Source organism: Oncorhynchus keta, chromosome 10 (assembly GCF_023373465.1).
Source record: "Oncorhynchus keta strain PuntledgeMale-10-30-2019 chromosome 10, Oket_V2, whole genome shotgun sequence".
Classification (NCBI taxonomy): domain Eukaryota; kingdom Metazoa; phylum Chordata; class Actinopteri; order Salmoniformes; family Salmonidae; genus Oncorhynchus; species Oncorhynchus keta.
Genome location: NC_068430.1, coordinates 2,334,261 through 2,341,072, shown reverse-complemented (window position 1 = coordinate 2,341,072; position 6,812 = coordinate 2,334,261). Strand labels below are relative to the sequence as shown.

At 45.3% G+C, this 6,812-nt stretch overlaps 1 long non-coding RNA gene across 1 annotated transcript; it reads left to right on the top strand.

The window, feature by feature from the left end:
• Positions 1-3,803: 3,803 nt before the first annotated feature.
• LOC127932019 (uncharacterized) lies at positions 3,804-6,124 on the top strand. Its single transcript, XR_008143577.1, has 3 exons — positions 3,804-4,026; positions 4,083-4,202; positions 4,256-6,124. It is a non-coding gene; the product is annotated as an uncharacterized LOC127932019 (long non-coding RNA).
• The last annotated feature ends 688 nt before the right edge of the window (positions 6,125-6,812 follow it).

Below are 6,812 nucleotides of genomic sequence, written 5' to 3'. Positions count from 1 at the left end.
CTCCCTGTTCAGTCATTCAGTATTCTCTCCTCTGTTTATTCTTCTTCTCCTCCTCCTCTGTTAAGTATTCTTCTCCTCCTCCTCCTCCTCCTCTGGATTCTTCTCCTCCTCTCCTCCTCCTCTTCTCCTCCTCCTCCTCTGTTCAGTATTCTTCTTCTCCTCCTCCTCTTGAAGTCTTCTCCTCCTCCTCCTCCTCCTCTGTTCAGTATTCTTCTCCTCCTCCTGGTCTCCTCCTCTGTTCAGTATTCTTCTCCTCCTCCTCCTCGGAAGTATTCTTCTCCTCTGTTCAGTATTCTTCTCCTCCTGTTCAGTATTCTTCTCCTCCCTGTTCAGTATTCTTCTCTCCTGTTCAGTATTCTTCTCCTCCTCTGTTCAGTATTCTTCTCCTCCCTGTTCAGTATTCTTCTTCTCATCCTCCCCTGTTCAGTATTCTTCTTCTCATGCTCCTCCTCTGTTCAGTATTCTTCTTCATCCTCCTCCTCTGTTCAGTATTCTTCTTCTCATCCTCTGTTAAGTATTCTTCTCCTCCTCCTCCTCCTCCTCTGTTCAGTATTCTTCTCCTCCTCCTCCTCTGTTCAGTATTCTTCTTCTCCTCCTCCCCTGTTCAGTATTCTCCTCCTCCCCTGTTCAGTATTCTTCTTCTCCTCCTCCCCTGTTCAGTATTCTTATTCTCATCCTCCTCCTCTGTTCAGTATTCTTCTTCTCATCCTCCTCCTCTGTTCAGTATTCTTCTTCTCCTCTGTTCAGTATTATTCCTCCTCTGTTCAGTATTCTTCTTCTCCTCCTCTGTTCAGTATTCTTCTTCTCCTCCTCTGTTCAGTATAAAATATCCTCTGTTCAGTATTCATCTTCTCCTCCTCCTCCTCTGTTCAGTATTCTTCTTCTCTTCATCCTCCTCTGTTCAGTATTCTTCTCCTCCCTTCTCCTCTGTTCAGTATTCTTCAATCCTCCTCCCCTGTTCAGTATTCTCCTCCTCCCCTGTTCAGTATTCTTCTTCGTTCAGTATTCTTATTCTCATCCTCCTCCTCTGTTCAGCATTCTCCTCCTCTGTTCAGTATTCTTCTTCTCCTCTGTTCAGTATTCTTCTCCTCCTCTGTTCAGTATTCTTACTCTGATGGAGAATTCTTCTTCTGCCTCTGTTAAGTATTCTTCTTCTTCTTCCTCCTCCTCTGTTCATTCTTCTTCTCCTCCTCTGTTCAGTATTCTTCTTCTCCTTGTTCAACCTCCCTGTTCCAGTACAACAAATCAGTATTCTTCTCCTCCTCCTCTGTTCAGTATTCTTCTCCTCCTCCTCTGTTCAGTATTCTTCTCCTCCTCCTCCTCCTCTGTTCAGTAAAGATCGATGTAGGTATTCTTCTCCTCCTCCTCTGTTAGTATTCTTCTCCTCCTCCTCCTCCTCTGTTCAATATTCTCCTCCTCCTCCTCTGTTCAGTATTCTCCTCCTCCTCCTCTGTTGATCAGTATTCTCCTCCTCCTCCTCTGTTAGTATTCTCCTCCTCCTCCTCTGACAGTATTCTCCTCCTCCTCCTCATGATCTGTTCAGTATTCTCCTCCTCCTCCTCTGTTCAGTATTCTCCTCCTCCTCCTCTGTATTCTCCTCCTCCTCCTCTGTTCAGTATTCTCCTCCTCCACAAAAGTATTCTCCTCCTCCTCCTCTGTTCAGTATTCTCCTCCTCCTCCTCTGTTCAGTATTCTCCTCCTCCTCCTCTGTTCAGTATTCTCCTCCTCCTCCTCTGTTCAGTATTCTCCTCCTCCTCCTCTGTTCATTATCATCCAGAAAGGTCTTCTTCACATGGGGGACTGTGAAGGTTGGAACCAGGGGTAGAGAATGACAAAGCCTGCATCCCAAAAAGGCACCCTATTGCCTACATAGTGCACTACTTTTGAACACAGTGCCATGGTCATTATTATACGGAAGGTTATAAGGTTTAGAGAGGAAGTTCACAGGTCAGTGGTTATTGATCAGGGTACTGATGCTCAGCTGAAATATCTCTGTCTAAATTAGAGTTTAGATGACGGACTAAATTAAACAACTAGATTATTTTAGCAGGTAGGGAATAAAATATCCCATATCATCATCATCATCATCATCATCATCATCATCATCATCATCACCCAAGCCCCAGTTGGAACAAACTGTCAATTGAAAGCCAACTCTTTTAGGTGAGCAACAGAACTAGGCAAGGGGGCCCACCTGCCTATACCATGATGGAGAAACGATGCATTGATTAAGCCAGCAGATTCCTTGAACGTCCTGTTCCACAACAAATGGCACACACATAAAGAACGATGTAGGGCTACCGCTACTGCTTCAATTGAGATGATAATAGACGTGGCATGACAATCCCCTATTCATGATCTGGATGCTGAACCTAAAAACACACAAAAGGAGCATGAGGACCACACAGAGACCGTTCTGAAACAGCAGCTCTCTGTCGCTCTCTCTCTCTGCTTCATTGTCCATCTCTCAGCTGCTCACGAGTTGAATTAGTCACATTAGAAATGCAGATTGTCACCGTCACATGTGGAGCTCATGAAAGGTCTTCAGTTACGTCCCAAATAGCACCGCAAACCCTTCATAGTGCACTACCTTTGACCAGGGCGCATAGGGATCTTTAACCAGGGCGCATAGGGATCTTTGACCAGGGCACATAGGGAACTTTAACCAGGGCACATAGGGATCTTTGACCAGGGCACATAGGGATCTTTGACCAGGGCACATAGGGATCTTTGACCAGGGCACATAGGGATCTTTGACCAGGGCACATAGGGATCTTTGACCAGGGCACATAGGGATCTTTGACCAGGGCACATAGGGATCTTTGACCAGGGCACATAGGGATCTTTGACCAGGGCACATAGGGATCTTTGACCAGGGCACATAGGGATCTTTGACCAGGGCACATAGGGATCTTTGACCAGGGCACATAGGGATCTTTGACCAGGGCACATAGGGATCTTTGACCAGGGCACATAGGGATCTTTGACCAGGGCACATAGGGATCTTTGACCAGGGCGCATAGGGATCTTTGACCAGGGCGCATAGGGATCTTTGACCAGGGCGCATAGGGATCTTTGACCAGGGCGCATAGGGATCTTTGACCAGGGCGCATAGGGATCTTTGACCAGGGCGCATAGGGATCTTTGACCAGGGCGAATAGGGATCTTTGACCAGGGCGAATAGGGATCTTTGACCAGGGCGAATAGGGATCTTTGACCAGGGCGAATAGGGATCTTTGACCAGGGCGCATAGAGCTTTATATTCCTCGGGGGGGGCAAAGCTTTTTTTCAGGTTGCCTAGGTACAAAGTGTTAATAATATCACACACTAACATACACACACACGGTCAAAAGTTTTAGAACGCCTACCCATTCAAAGGTTTTTCTTTACTTTCTACTATAAATTGTAGAATAATATTGAAGACATCAAAGCAATTAAATAAAACATATGGTATGATGTAGTAACAAAAAAAAGTGTTAAATATATTTGAGATTCCCTTTTTTTAAATAATGTTTTATAATATAATATTTGAGAAATAACAATTTCCAAAATAAAAGCGAGACAGTCAGGGAAAATAAAAAAAATGAAGTAGCAGTATTTGGTTGAGCAAAAGAACAGCATTAGCCATGGCAAAACGCATTGAATTTCAGGAAATTTGCTTTGAAACCACAACTTTTCCTCTCAGCTCCATGCCAGAATATGTAGAATCGCAGGAAATGAGCTTCAAACGTGCTAAATGTTAGCTGAACTGCATGGTAAACTGTGTACCACTATGAACAGAGAGAGGTCTGAAGAGGGGAGAGACCAGACAGTGGAACACCAATCAGCCACTATGAACAGAGAGAGGTCTGAAGAAGGGAGAGACCAGACAGTGGAACACCAATCAGCCACTATGAACAGAGAGAGGTCTGAAGAGGGGAGAGACCAGACAGTGGAACACCAATCAGCCACTATGAACAGAGAGAGGTCTGAAGAGGGGAGAGACCAGACAGTGGAACACCAATCAGCCACTATGAACAGAGAGAGGTCTGAAGAAGGGAGAGACCAGACAGTGGAACACCAATCAGCCACTATGAACAGAGGTCTGAAGAGGGGAGAGACCAGACAGTGGAACACCAATCAGCCACTATGAACAGAGAGAGGTCTGAAGAGGGGAGAGACCAGACAGTGGAACACCAATCAGCCACTATGAACAGAGAGAGGTCTGAAGAGGGGAGAGACCAGAACACCAACCAGCCACTATGAACAGAGAGAGGTCTGAAGAGGGGAGAGACCAGACAGTGGAACACCAATCAGCCACTATGAACAGAGAGAGGTCTGAAGAGGGGAGAGACCAGACAGTGGAACACCAATCAGCCACTATGAACAGAGAGAGGTCTGAAGAGGGGAGAGACCAGACAGTGGAACACCAATCAGCCACTATGAACAGAGAGAGGTCTGAAGAGGGGAGAGACCAGACAGTGGAACACCAATCAGCCACTATGAACAGAGAGAGGTCTGAAGAGGGGAGAGACCAGACAGTGGAACACCAATCAGCCACTATGAACAGAGAGAGGTCTGAAGAGGGGAGAGACCAGACAGTGGAACACCAATCAGCCACTATGAACAGAGAGAGGTCTGAAGAGGGGAGAGACCAGACAGTGGAACACCAATCAGCCACTATGAACAGAGAGAGGTCTGAAGAGGGGAGAGACCAGACAGTGGAACACCAATCAGCCACTATGAACAGAGAGAGGTCTGAAGAAGGGAGAGACCAGACAGTGGAACACTTCAAATGGAGTGGCCCAACTGCCCTTTTACCCACCTCTTTCCCCTGATCCTCAACCCTTCCCATACACTATAACAGCATTCTGTAACATGTCAATACCAGCCTGGTCCCAACACACCTGATTCAACTAGCCAAGAGCTTCATAATTAGTTGCTGAATCAGGATCAGTAGCAGGGCGGGTTGTTCCATGTCCTTTCAGCAAGTCATGACACTTACCATCTGACATTGTTTCTGTAGTTAGAAACAGTTAAGATTAGCATTCCTGCAACATTATTTGGTTGATATATAATTTGATCTGAGAAACTAAGCTAAATGATTGCACCCAAATTGGGCCGTTTATATTTATTAGGATTCATCTTATATTCAATAAATAAACTACCTGACATCTAGTAGTATGGAGATGCCACTTGGGAGTATTGCTTCTTCATCCTATGTAATGTATTCTCAGTGAATTGTGTGATGTTTTTGTTGAGAGAAATTCAAGTTATAAAGGTTTGTGTCTCATCTTCAAATCCCCGAGCTGACAAGGTACACATCTGTCGTTCTGCCTTACTACCTTACCTTTGTCTGTACATTATGCCTTGAATCTATGCTATTGTGCCCAGAAACCTGCTCCTTTTACTCTCTGTTCTGAACGTGCTAGACGGCCAGTTCGTATTGTCTTTAGCCGGACCCTTATCCTACTTCTCCTCTGTTCCTCTGGTGATGTAGAGGTTAATCCAGGTCCTGCAGTGCCTAGCTCCACTCCCACCACCCCAGGTGCTCTCATTTGTTGACTTCTGTAAACGTAAAAGCCTTGGTTTCATGCATGTTAACATTAGAAGCCTCCTCCCTAAGTTTGTTTTATTCACTGCCCTAGCACACTCCACCAATCAGGATGTCCTAGCCGTGTCTGAATCCTGGCTTCGGAAAACCACCAGAAACCCTGAAATCTCCATTGCTAACTGTAATGTTCTCCACCAAGATAGAACTGCCAAAGGGGGCGGTGTTGAAATCTACTGCAAAGATAGAAAGTAATACAGAACTCTGCAGGCTAAGTCTGTACCAAAACAATTTGAGCTTCTACTTCTAAAAATGCACCTTTCCAGAAACAAGTCTCTCACTGTTGCTGCTTGCTATAGACCTCCCTCTGCCCTCGATACTATATGTGAACTGATTGCCCCCCATCTATCTTCTGAGCTCATGCTACTAGGTGACCTAAACCGGGACATGCTTAACACCCCGGCCATCCTACAAACTAAGCTTGATGCCCTCAATCTCACACAAATTATCAATGAACCTACCAGGTACAACCCCAAATCAGTAAACACGGGCACCCTCATAGATGTCATCCTAACTAATTCACCCTCAAAATAAACCTCTGCTGTTTTCAATCAAGATCTCAGCGATCACTGCCTCATTGCCTGCATCCGTAATGGGTCTGCGACCAAACGACCTCACCTCATCACTGTCAAACGCTCTCTGAAACACTTCTGCGAGCAGGCCTTTCTAATCGACCTGGCCGGGTATCCTGGAATGACATTGACCTCATCACGTCAGTCGATGATGCCTGGTTATTCTTTAAAAGTGCTTTCCTCACCATCTTAAATAAGCATGCCCCCCTCAGGGACATTGGTCAGTAAACACAGCACCACCCCCTCAGGGACATTGGTCAGTAAACACAGTATTCTCATGGGTTTTCGAGGGCCTAATATAGAAGGACACATCTGTCTCTGGATGTCTGGATGGAATCACTTTGTCAACAGACACATATTTGCTTAAAAACATAGTTTGTCTCCCAGTAGAATATATTGAACTTTAGAATGTGAAAAGAAGAACAAATTGTACATCATCACAGTGGATGAATTGATGTTAACAGGACAGCAGTATTCACCGTGATACTAACATGGACTGAGAGAACGATTCATCCACCATGTTGATGTTAACAGGACAGCAGTATTCACCGTGATACTAACATGGACTGAGAAAACGATTCATCCACCGTGTTGATGTTAACAGGACAGCAGTATTCACCGTGATACTAACATGGACTGAGAGAACGATT